Below are 14,124 nucleotides of genomic sequence, written 5' to 3' on the forward strand. Positions count from 1 at the left end.
GCCGTTTAGTGGTGTAGGGGAAGGCTGTTACTGGACTTGGCGGCGAGGTAGGAGAAGGAATGCTTAGGCATAATCAGGGAGTGTGAGTGAGGGTGAGGGAGGCAGAGCACAGGTGTCTGGAGGGTTGGTGGTAGTTAAGGCAGTGGTTGATGTATGCTGGTCCTTGGTCGTGGAGGGCCTACTAGACATGTATCATCATCTTGAACAATCATCTTTCCTGAACGGAGAGCCAGTGGAGGTTATTGAGGTGGGGGGTGATGTGGGTCAGTTTGGTGAGCTTGAGGTTGAGTCTGGAAGCTGAGTTCCAAATCGTCTGGAGTTCGGTGGTGACTCCTGCATGGAGTGCTTTGCCATAGTCGAGACGGCGGGTGACTAGGGTTCGGGGGGATTTTCCTGGTGTAGACGGGAAGCCATCTGAAGATCTTTTGGAGCATGCACAGGGTGTGGAAAGAGAAGGAGGGGACTGAACAGCACTACAAGATTTGAATTCCAGATTTGGTTTGATACACCCTTGCCTCTTAAGAGTAACTTACAAAAACAAAACCACCACATATGAAGATCCAGCTTTACTTCAACGTTTTCTTTAAAATTGCAGAGAAGAATCCATGGATTTTGCAGGACCATCTTCCTCCTGAGAACTTTATCATTGTTTTAATGTTGAAGCTGTAGTCTTGCATTTACTTTATGTCTTCCCTGTTCTTGATAATTGAATCCTTCGGTTTTAATCTTCCATTGGTGTTGATTGTTTGAATTATTTTACTTTTTTTCTTTGAGAATGTCTCTTGTCATCTATATGTTTTATTGGTAGTCATGTACTCATCTTGTGTTTTTTCTTGTTCATAACAATCAAATTTAATTTTTCCCTTTTTCCCTTACCCGCTTTTTTAGGTGCTGTCTTCCTCTGGCTCTATCTCCCATTGCTTCTTATTGTCTAGAATGTTCCCTCACTTGTGGTCTCCCCCGGAGATGTTTCAGTTGGTTCGCCTTCTCGTCCGTCGCCTCAACACAATCCACCCAACTTTGGGTTTATGGTATGTTTTGATGTTCTTCTTTTATTACCATTGTATCTTTTCCTCTTTTATTCTTCTTCTTCTCTCTTCCTTGTCCTGCTCTCCTCCTTCCCTTATTTGGTTCTGTTTCACTCATTCTCTCTTCTTTTCTTTCATCCCAATTCAATCTTTATCTCACCATCATTTTCCTTTTCTCTCTTATTCTTTAGTTCGAAAATTATTTACCATTCTTTTTTCTTTTATTATTATGAATTATATATTGCATTAGAACTTATGCTGTAATATTGTAAGTGTTATATTTTATATGGTTGATTAATGACTTTACGCATTGTTTCTTGGAATGTTAAAGGTTTGGGTACGCCTATTAAAAGGCAAAAAGTACTTTCCCATTCAGCTAATCTTAAATCAGATATTGTTTTCCTACAAGAATCTCATTTAGTAGTTTTAGAAGTTCTTAAACTTAAGAGACAATGGGTAGGACATGTTTGTCCTCCACTGGCACTAGTAAGCGTAATGGTATGGTAATTCTTATTCATAAAAACGTAAAGTTTCTTTTCTCTTTTATTCTTCTTCTTCTCTCTTCCTTGTCCCACTTTCCTCCTTCCCTATTTGGTTCTGTTTCACTATCATTCTCTCTTCTTTTCTTTCATCCCAATTCAATCTTTATCTCACCATCATTTTCCTTTTTTCTCTTATTCTTTAGTTCGAAAATTGTTTACCATTCTTTTTTCTTTTATTATTATGAAATGTATATTGCATTTGAACTTATGCTGTAATATTGTAAGTGTTCTATTTTATATGGTAGATTAATGATTTTACGCATTGTTTCTTGGAATGTTAAAGGTTTGGGTACAACTATTAAAAGGCAGAGTACTTTCCCATTTAGCTAATCTTAAATCAGATATTGTTTTCCTACAAGAATCTCATTTAGTAGTTTCAGAAGTTCCTAAACATAAGAGACAATGGGTAGGACATGTTTTTTCCTCCCCTGGCACTAGTAAGCGTAATGGTATGGTAATTCTTATTCATAAAAACGTAATGTTTCTTTTCTCTCTCAAGACTTGGATGACGATGGTTGATGGTTAATTATTTACCTTAAAATAATGATGTCCTTATTACCCTGTTTAAGATATACACACCTACTAAACCAGACAGCACCTTCTGGTCACACATTTCCTCGCTTTTGATGTCTATTGATAAGCCATATGTTATTTTCGGTGGAGATTGTAATCTAATTATTGACCATTTCATTGACCGTACCTCTAAAACACCTTTTATTTCTTCACCAATGCACCAACAATTCACCATCCTCATTGCTCACATATCCCTCATTGATTCCTGGAGATTATGCCATCCACAACTTCGTGAATATACTTTCTTCTCCCCCACGCACCTCTCACAATCACAAATAGACTATTTATTTGTCGCAAAGGCACAAACTCAATCTATTTTACATGCAGACATTGGATCCATTCTGATCTCTGATCAGGCTCCTGTAATATTAGATCTAGAAATGCTTCCCATTTCTACCTGTGAGAAGAGATGGTGCTTTAATACTTCATTATTAGCTGACCAATCTTTCACTTCCTCCATTGAAAATTTCATTACTGAATTTTTTAACCTTAATTTATTTTCTGTCTAGTCCTTTTCTATAGTTTGGGATTCTTTTAAAGCTTCAGCCAGAGACTTCATTATTTCCTATGTTGCTATAAAGAAACATCAGAATCCCCATAAAGCAAAGTAAATTCTCAAATCCATTAAATTACCTGAATCCCTCTATACAGTAACTAATTCTGTAGCTGATCTTAATAACTTAATCAAAGACAAATTTAAATATAATAAGTTATTCACAGAAAACGCCTCTGCCTATCTTCTTAGAAGTAGTGCTCGTTACTATGGTGGTCAAAACAAAGTGGGCAAGCTTCTTGCCTACTACCTCAAAATTAAAACGGACCGCTCCAATATTGACTATGTACTAAACTCGGCCTCTGCTCCAGTCACTAAACATCTTGATATTTTGGATGAGTTCAAAAAATATTATACCTCTTTATACACTCCTCAATCTTCACCAGACCCCCTTGACATACAAAATTACCGTGCTTCCATACAAAAGCTTTTTCCCACAGATGGTAATTTATCTTCATTAGAACAAGATATTTCGAGGGCCTGGCTTGGCGCCCGAGAGACATGGCGGCGGCTCGGTGAAGCTCCGCGTCTGACCCAGGGGACACGATGACATAGGCTGTCCATATCTGCGCCGGAGGACACAAGCAGTTGTTGGAAGGCTCCAGGATCATCTCTTGCCGCTTGGAGACCTTAAAGGGCAAAAATTAAACCTAACCTTAGATGCAGTACGTCCTTCGCGGTTCCATTTGTATTATGGCCGCCATTTCGTATCGCACACGCGATTAGTTGCGTCCTCGCAAGCTTCCCACGACGAAGCCCCTACGGAGTGGATTCTTATTCAACAGTCTAAAGTGCCAGCGAACTTTTATACTTACAGTAATGTCTGCAGTGTTTAGATCCTTGGCATATACCCATTAATACAGTTTTTACCATAACAGGAAGGGCAGCCATCTTAGGAACATTGTTTCTTATTGGAATTCTCCTCACATTTTTGTGTGATGGTGTCATGCCTCCTATGAACAAAGTGCCTCATTAATTCGTGGTTTTTGGAATCTTTCCACTTAATGCCTATCACACTGACATAAGGGGTCACTGCATTTCATTATGTGCATTTCACATCAGCGCTGAAGAGATGAAATGTGAGGCGGCCATTTAGTTTTCGGTAATGGTTTCTCATTACAATTTTCATTGCACATTGTAAATGGTCCTTACTATTCTCAAGGAGGTGCCTCATACATTTTTGACTTTCACATTTGATTACTAAGAGACCTTTGTGTTTTGACCTTACAATAACTCTCATTGATATTTCTGATGGGTCTCTTGTCCTTAACACCTCACTACTATAGATATGATTTACGCTATATGGTAATTCATTGTATCTAAGTGTGTACATTTTTTTATTTTTTTTATTTTTTATTTTTTATGGGAAGAATAAAATCACCATATCCTTCCTTTTCTAAGCCACAACACACTTTTGTGAAGAATTCAAGAATCTTCTCGGAATTTTCCAGATTTGAGGATTCATTGGCATCTTCTTCACATAACCCGGATACAATGGAATCTTCTCAAATTACTTCAGGAAAATCTAATACCAAATGGTTGAAGAAAGATCCTCCTTCACCTCCAAAACAAATGTCACTTGTTTCCATGGAGTTATTATTAGAGAAAACTAGAGCCCTTCGCCCTTTTATGGAAGAGACTAATGCTAAACTCCAAGTCTTGACAGACAACTGGGCACAACTTGAAACCAGAGTATCTTCGGTAGAACAAACGGTTTCTTCTCTAAAAGAATCTTGTGTCAGTGTTTCTCATCTTCGCTCTCAAGTTTCTACACTCCAAAAGCAGGTTGAGGACTTGAAAAATCGCAATAGACAGAACAATTTACGTATTTATGGTTTAAATGAAGGACTTGAAGGTTCTGATCCGTTGGCTTTCTTCAAATCATTCCCCCCAAAATTGCTTCACATGCCAGAAGGTACAGCTCTAAATTATCCAACGAGCACACTGGCTAGGCCACCCACAATCTCTTGCTTGCTTCTCCCTCACAAGGGCTAAGAGGAGTCATTCTATATTTCTTAGAATACACAGATTTATTGAAAGTTCTGACGGCGGTTAAATCCTCTCCAAGAATTACATCATCAGGTTCCTCTTTGTTTTTTGCTCGGGACTATGCTAAAGCTATTGCTAATCGGCGAAAGACTTTTTTAGATTTGAGGGCTGACCTTCGCTCACTGGTGGCCAGGTATGGTCTCTTCCATCCTTGCTTATTTAAAGTCACATACAACAACAGAACAACTACGTACAAGGATCCATTGCGCCTGCAAAGTTTCATTAACTCTTGCAAAACATCAGATATGGACTCATCTGGACCCTCCTCTTCATTTACTGGTTGAACTTCAATGATGTTCTCTTAAAGCTCTTTGCTTTACGCAACACATTCTTCTACTGTTCAAATGCTGACTTTTTTATTACTTACTTCCATTTTTGGAATGTTATGCAACAGTTTATAGCAACCTAGCAAGGTACGAGCATTGACTCGTTGGCTACCACAGACTCCCATTGAGGAGCTTCTTTGTCATTCCACCGGAACCATCTGTTGCCCCAACTGGTTCCAGACCAGAATGCGGGATTTTTCCTGCCCCTGACGTGTTCCTTTTCCCCTTGGAACTCTTCAGTGGTCACCGCATGCATAGGTCGTTGTACCATGCAATAACTGACGACATTGTCCTCGTGTTATATTTCGAGGCATGAATCAATATGTCCTGATGATGATCCCATATTAAATAGGGATCAAAACGTTGTCGACAATGTAGGCTTGATAATTTAAATGTTTTAATGCAAAATCACCTACAGTGTACCACAATACCAATTGTCTGTTTTAACCTGAATAACTTGCAGACTGCCCTCCTCCTTGCCTCCCATTTACATGTATGTCATATGTTTTCACATATGTGTAGTTGGACACAGGTTGTGTCCCACTTGGAAATTGTTTAACATCTTGGTTACATATAAATATACCTGTTATTAAACCCTGTCCGGCTGGACAGTTAATATAGATTTGATTCATTGTCTGTATTTATTTGTTTTTTCCATCTCTGTTAATGGTTGGGACCATTGTCTTCCGAAATATGACAATTGTTTTGTGTCACATAACCTTTCACAGTCACTTACAGGTGCGGAAATTGGCCCAATATTACTATCAGATCACGCTCCTATCTCAATTGATTTGGACATTTTACCCAAAACCAGTGCCCCCAGAAGATGGCGGTTTAACAACGCTCTACTTCTGGATCCGGAATTTTCTTCCTCATACAAAACCTTTTTCAATGAGTACTTTCCCCTAAATCAGACTGATTCTTTACCCCCTTCTGTCATTTGGGATGCCTTTAAAGCCTCTGCAAGAGACTTTATTATAACTTATGTAACGAAGAAACGTAATATTGCCCGCAATCATACACGTTCTTTGTTTCAAGACATTATTAGACTGGAGCATTCTTTTTACACATCCAATCCCAAAGATGTTCTTAATGCCCTTATAAAAGCTAAGTTGCAGTTTAATAAGGAATCAACAGATAATGCCTCGATATATTTATTGAAATCTAATGCAAAGTTTTATGGTGGGACAATAGGGCAGGAAAACCTTTGGCTTATTATTTGAAAACCAAACAGAACAAAGTGAATATTGATTCTATTTTTGATGATAACTCTGTTTTAAAGTTTAAGGATATGGAGATCTTAAATGAGTTTGCTTTATTCTTCAAAAATTTGTACTCTTCTGAAACAGACCCCACAGACCATACGCTCTCACATTTCTTTTCATCCAAACACAAACCCTGACAGTTTTCTGATGATTGTCACTACTGGAAACTAAGATAATGCAAAAAGAGCTCTTGGATGCACTTAAACACTTGATAAAAGACAAACCACCGGGCCCGATGGTTTCACTGTCGAGGTCTTTCTCCATCTTTTAATCAAGTCTTTTCAGTCATTGGGAAAGTCCGGAGGTACATTTTCAGATGCTCATATATGTTTGATACCTAAGGAGGGAAAGGATCCGAAGTACTGTAAAAATTTCAGACCCATTTCGCTTGTTAATATAGACCATAAGATTTTCTCCAAAGCATTATCCCTTCGCTTAGACCTTTACCTTCCAAAAACTTTAGGCAAGGAACAAACCGGTTTTGTAAAGGGGCGAGTCATACAAGACAACACTAGACTTTTTTCGATATTTTATCTAAAGCTCCACATTTGAACCACCCCCTTGCATCTATAGCCCTAGATGCAGAAAAAGCATTCGATAGAGTTGAATGTCGCTACTTATTTTATACTCTTAAATGGTTTGGTTTTGGCCCAAACTTTATTTCTCTAATATCCTTATTATATTCCAATCCCCGTGCTGCTGTTTGTGCTTATGGGTTAATCTCACCATTCTTTGACCTCGCCAGAGGGGTACGTCAGGGTTGTCCCTTATCCCCTTTCTTTTTAATTTAGCCCTTGAACCCTTCCTCTCTAGAATTCGTCAAAACACACAAATAAAAGGATTCCAGACTTCTACAACTAATGTCAAACTCGCAGCTTATGCCGACGACATCTTGCTCTTCATTTCGAATCCCAGTGAGTCGGTCCCTGCCTTTTTGGAAGAAGTCCGTTCTTTTTCATTTATATCAGGTTATAAACTGAATAACGATAAATGTGAAATTTTAGCTTTAACTAAATATACCTTTAAAGTCAATTTCACTTTAACTAATTATACTTGGAAAGCATCTTTTATTAAATATTTGATTTAAACTTTCACACTGACAATTAAAGGTACAGTTACACTCTGCATGAATAATTGCATTCAAAAACTTACAGAACTCACCAACAAATTGCATCCTCTTTATCTTTCTTGGTGGGGTTGCCTGGATATGATTAGGATGATGCTTTCCCCCATAGTTTTATATACCATCTCAAACATTCCAGTTTCTATTTCCACTAAATTATTCAATTCAAATAATTCAGTGCTATCTTCCTTTTTATGGAATAAGAAGAAATCACGTATGTCTATCTCTAAGTTATCACATCCTAAAGCTGAAGGGGGAGTCAATTATCCACATTTTTTCGCCTATCACAAAGCTTTTCTATAATGACAAGCTTCATACTGGTTACGTGACTCTGAAGAGGACTGTCCCCTTTGGACATCAGTTGAACTTTCATTCCTTTCTCCTTTTTCATTTCAAGAATACCTTTCTTTTTCTCGTGAACCCCAAACACTAACCTCTCCTTTATTTAAATTCACCTCAAAGTTATTGAGTCATATTTTTCCCTTAATTTATAACACTCTAGATTCCTTTTAAGCCGCGCCCATGTGGCATAAAAAAGCTCTATTGATACACAACAAACCCTTTTACTGGAAAACATGGAGACAACGTGGCATAATATGGATCCATCAGTTATTTTTAGAGAAAGTTTTTCTCTTGTTCTCTTCGCTTAAGCACCTATACACTTTACCTTCCTCATTCATATCCAAATTTCAGATTCTTCGTCAAGCTGTACTCACAACTATCGAACAAAACTTGCACCACTCCTAACACTCCCATATGTATGGATTTATCCAATCTCCTACACACTGAACCGAAGGCGTCAACTTTATATACTTTTTTACTATCCACTGTCACACCAAGACAAAAATCTAGCGTTGAAGTGATGTGAGAAAAAGATTTTAACACGGTTTGGCCTCTCACTTTATGGAATAACATATGGATTAAAGTACGTAAATCCTCAAGATCGGCTAGTTTAACGCAAACATTATTTTATGTGTATAATAGACTCTTGTTATCTCCACAGAGTTTTCATAACTTAACTGGAGGTCTCTCCCCTGAGGCGGAAAGCCGGGGGCTCATTGTCACGATTTTAAAAGTGTGCATTATTTTCTGTTTCTCTGATTATTTAAAACTTTGTGTATTTTTAATCTGAGCTTACCTGTCTCAAATCGCCGCTTCACACGCTGTCCTTGGCGCAGCAGATTGTGTGCTGACGCCGGGAGGACAAGCTGAGCAGGCGCCATATTGGGGGTAGGAAGGGTGGCGTCCCAGTAGCTGGCCGCCTCCCGCCCTCTTAGACTATAAATTCACCGATATAGCGCGAGCGCGCTGACTTAACTGGAGGTCTCTCCCCTGAGGCGGAAAGCCGGGGGCTCATTGTCACGATTTTAAAAGAGTGCATTATTTTCTGTTTCTCTGATTATTTAAAACTTTGTGTATTTTTAATCTGAGCTTACCTGGCTCAAATCGCCGCTTCACACGCTGTCCTTGGCGCAGCAGATTGCGTGCTGAAGCCGGGAGGACAAGCTGAGCAGGCGCCATATTGGGGGTAGGAAGGGTGGCGTCCCAGTAGCTGGCCGCCTCCCGCCCTCTTAGACTATAAATTCACCGATTTAGCGCGAGCGCGCTGACTTAACTGGAGGTCTCTCCCCTGAGGCGGAAAGCCGGGGGCTCATTGTCACGATTTTAAAAGTGTGCATTATTTTCTGTTTCTCTGATTATTTAAAACTTTGTGTATTTTTAATCTGAGCTTACCTGGCTCAAATCGCCGCTTCACACGCTGTCCTTGGCGCAGCAGATTGCGTGCTGACGCCGGGAGGACAAGCTGAGCAGGCGCCATATTGGGGGTAGGAAGGGTGGCGTCCCAGTAGCTGGCCGCCTCCCACCCTCGTTAGCACTGGATAAAAGGGGATTGTTATCCCGTCCGCGCAGCGGGCGGGCGCAGCGGGCGCGCCAAAGGCAAGCCCGTCTGCGCCCGTCCGCGCCGGACCCGCGCCCAGCGCCATACCCCCTGTGTCTGGCACTACAGAAAGGATTGTATACACTTCGAAGGAGATTATGGAGTTGAAGCCAGCAGTTAGGGAGGTTTGCCCACAATATAACCCGGATACTATTATTGAACTCACCTCCATCTGTTGTTCTAACTGTAAGTCGTTTATTACATCTAAAGCTAGTATTTCAGGTGCCTATACTACCAAACCTAAGAAAATTATTTTATCTCTTATTAATGCCCGCTCATTGGCCAGCCATAGGCAGGAGATAGCAGATTTAATTCTGGATAAAAAAATAGATATTCTTTTTATCACAGAGACATGGATGGATGAAGCTTCCGCCCCGTATTTATTGGTGGCAGTGCCGCAGAACTTCACGGTACATCGGTTAGACAGACAGGGGAGAAAAGGAGGAGGTTTAGCTATTATCTCCCGGAACATCTATCCGGTTAGAATGTTTTCTCTACCTTCACTAACATGTGAAGCTCTACATTTTGCCATCCAGCTCTCTCCTTCATATAATCTTAAAGGAGTACTTATTTACAGACCCCCGGGTACACGATCCGATTTCTTGTCCTCCTTTATGCCACTTATAGAACCATTGGCAATTAATGACACTTTTATAGCATTGGGAGATTTAAATTTCCATCTTGACAAGTTGGAGGATCCTGACACGATATCTCTGTTGGCCGACTGCGAATCACTGGGCTTAACTCAGCTTATCACTGTGCCTACACACGAGGCCGGACACACTCTGGACGGCCTTTTTTCTAATATTAAGGAACTGATAATTCGTGATGTATTACCCCTTACATGGTCTGATCATTATGCCATTCTGTGCCATATCCCTATTACTCAGGCCCCTTGTTCTAAAACAGCCCATCCTAGGCAGGAAACTTTCAGAGTCTGGAAGGACATTGATTATGAGATCTTTAGTAGGTCATTGATCAAAACATGTCCCGTTATCTCGGAAGACCCTAATACAGCAGTGGATCAGTACTGCACCTTGTTGGGCAATGCAGTGGAGGCACATGTTCCGCTTAAAACCTTTTAAAAAAACAGGAAGGTGCCATCGGCCCCGTGGTTCTCAGAAGCCTTAAGAAGGCAAAAACAGGTCTGTAGAAACCACAAAAGAAATTGGCGGAAGATTTATGACAGCGAAAACAAATCTATATACAAAGAAACATTAGCTGTCTATAAAAGAATGATTCAGGAAGAAAAAAAGAAATACTTTGAGGAACAAATTGAGAACTCTAAAAACTCTACAAGACAACTGTATGAGGTGGTAAAAACATTAGCTGGGAAATCTGAAGACCTGGGCCCTCCTCTTTCGCAGGAATTTTGTGATGCTCTGGCAAATTTTTTCTTTTCCAAAGTACATGATATTTACTCTGAATTCTCAGCAACGACAACTTCTATCAAATTGAAATGTACTTCTCCATGTAAATCCCTCAATTGCTCATTTTCCCAATTTCAAGAGATAAAGTAGGAGCAAACAGCGGATTTCATCAGGCTTATAAAATCAGGCTCAGCCCTAGATCCATGCCCCCTTAAAACTTTTCCCCCAGTAATTGATTTAATAAGTGAAGTTACAACACGAATCTGTAACAAGATGTTCAAATCAGGGTTTTTTCCGGACTGGTTAAAGAACACCTTACTGAAACCACTCCTCAAAAAATCAGGTCTCGAAAAAACTATGCTGAAAAATTACAGACCCATTGCTAGCCTGCCGTTCCTAGCTAAAGTAGCTGAGAAAGCAATGAATAAACAACTGTCTGAATATATTGAACAAAATAGCTTGCTTGACGATTCTCAATTTTGGTTTCGGAAAATGCATGGGACCGAGACCGCACTCATCAAGGCCGCTGACGACATTAGGACCATTAGGGACCAAGGGGGGACAGCGGTACTGGTCCTACTGGATTTATCCGCGGCCTTCGACACGGTCAATAATTCCATCTTGATTGACCGTGTCGAAGAACTGGGTATTCATTCCATGGCTGGGGCCCTGCTCGCCTCTTTTTTGTCAGGGAGATCACAGGCAGTAACATTGGGACCCTTTAAATCTGTGGATCTCGCCCTTCCATGTGGTGTTCCTCAAGGCTCATCCCTAAGTCCGACACTTTTTAATATCTATGTGTCGGACTTAGCTAGGGTTATTACAAACTACCGGATGAGCCTCACCACATATGCCGATGACACCCAGTTGGTGCTTGCCATCAAGAATGATGGAGTAGAGTTGGTTAGTATGTTGGCAATCAAGGAGTGGATGGCGGGAAACTGCCTACGACTCAATTCTGAGAAGACCGAGGTAATCATCTTCGGAAAGTTATCCCCTTTGTGGTCTTCCGTTTGGTGGCCTCCGACACTCGGAACCTTACCAACCCCAGTTCATAAGGTTAGAAATTTAGGGATAATCTTTGATGAAAAGCTCAATTTTACTAACCATGCTAATCAGGTAACATCTTCTGCCTTCCATAAACTTAAACTCCTCAGGAAAATTCTACCATTTCTCCCAGACAGTGCAAGGAAAACGGTGGTCAGTTCCTTGGTATTATCCTCATTGGATTACTGCAACGGTTTATTTTTGAACGCTCAATCTAAGGTGGTGGCCAAACTACAACTTATTCAAAACGCAGCAGCAAGGCTACTGTCAGGCACCCCTAAATTTAAATCCGTTAAGCATGTAATAAGGAGCTACCACTGGCTAACCGTAAAAAATCTGATCAAATTTAAATCCTTATGCCTCGCCTTTAAAGCATTACATGGTTGTGGCCCGGTGTTTCTCAGACAGAAACTTACCTTATATCAACCCAACAGATCACTTAGATCCGAGCATCTGCACCAACTAACACTGTTACGGACTAGGACGGTCACCTGGGTCGACAGATGTTTTACAAACACGGCGGCCAAACTTTGGAACACTCTTCCTATGGTGATAAGATCCACTTCAAAACTGTTTCAATTCAGAAATCTACTGAAAACCTGGTTATTTGACCAATGATCTCTTCTTTACTGCACGACTTTTGAAACCTGACAATGTTCTCACTGACACATGAAGTTGAGTTATAGCGCCAAGACACCTACGAGTATACGTCGCGCTTTACAAATCGCAAAAATAAATAAATAAATAAATAAAAGATTTCCTAATACACGAGATACCTGCTGGTCATGTACTTGTCCAGACGCAGGTCTATTTCATATGCTGTTCTCATGCCCCCTAGTCTATAATTTCTGTAAACAGTTCTGGTCTCAAATTACTTAAAATTTTGGCACACATGCTCCGTTTTCCATAACAAACATCTTCTTAGGTAGCCATTCACCAGTTTGGGATGATAATGTAACTCATTTTAAAATAATTGATTTATTAATTGCAGTTGCTTTTCAACAAATAACAAGAAATTGGAAGGACTTTACAAAAATCTCATTTAAGGCATGGTGGTATGATGATTGTCACAACCATAGGCTAGACACATTCTTCACTTCACCCACATCCATAGCTATAAAACGGCTTCAGCTTTGGTTACCGGTTACAACATTCTTTGACAATTGCGCCAAAAAGCACACACCGTTGAAACCTTCACAACAGGAAGTACTCAAACCTCCGTAGCTACTCTAATTTTCCTTTTATCTACTTTATATTGTACTTATCACATTTTCTTTGTTTATTCAATGCATTGACCGTTACCCTTTGTTTTTCTGTTTTATCTCTCAATTGTTCATACTGGGAAAAATAATTGTATTATAACGGTTGATGATTTTTGTATTTATTATATATCGATACCTATTTACGTTTCAATAAAATTCTCTTTTTGAAACAAAAAAAAAAGAACAAGATATTTCCATGAAAGACATCTCTAATGCCTTACAACGTCTCAAAACAGGGAAATCACTTGGCCCGGATGGATTCCCTGTGGAATTGTATTCCCATTTTTCCAAAACTCTACTTCCCTATCTCCTTTCCTTGTTTTCCTATTTGATCTCCTCTAATGCTTCCTCTGGCACCTTTTAAGATGCTCTTATTGGCTTAATCCCTAAAGATGGAACATACCATCTTCTTTATGAAAATTATAGACCGATATCATTAGTCAATTCTGATTATAAAATATTCACTAAATTACTTGCTCTCCATTTGGAATCTATTTTACAATCTATTAATTGTAAAGAACAGTCTGGCTTTATTAAAGGATGGAATATCTCAGACAATACTCAAACCTTGTGGGTCATACATTAATCAGAAGATCGTCTGCTGTGGCCGTGTGCTGGGGGCGTGACAAATCCGTTCAGCTGGAGGCGTGGTAAGTAACGTTACTGCAGCCTCTCCTGCGCGCTGTTACTGAACTCTCTGATTCAACGAAATTACACGCGCCTGCTACCATCAACCAGGGCTACCGGGCTCAGGCGGCAGATCAGTACACTAATTACATGCGCCTGATAACATCAACCAGGGCTGCCGCTGGGCCTCAAGCGGGGGAACACACGCCTGCTAACATCAAACAGGCCTCAAGCGGGGGAACACGCAAATGAGCGTGTCTGCGGGGATAATTACTGCAGCCTCTCCTACTCGCTGTCACTCAACTCTCTCATTAAACGGATTTACCCGCGGATGATAACTCTCTCATTCAACGACATTACACGCGCCTGCTAACATCAACCAAGGCTGTAGCCAGGCTCAGGCGGCGGATCACTACCAAT

Source organism: Lissotriton helveticus, chromosome 10 (assembly GCF_964261635.1).
Source record: "Lissotriton helveticus chromosome 10, aLisHel1.1, whole genome shotgun sequence".
Taxonomy (NCBI): Eukaryota; Metazoa; Chordata; class Amphibia; order Caudata; family Salamandridae; genus Lissotriton; species Lissotriton helveticus.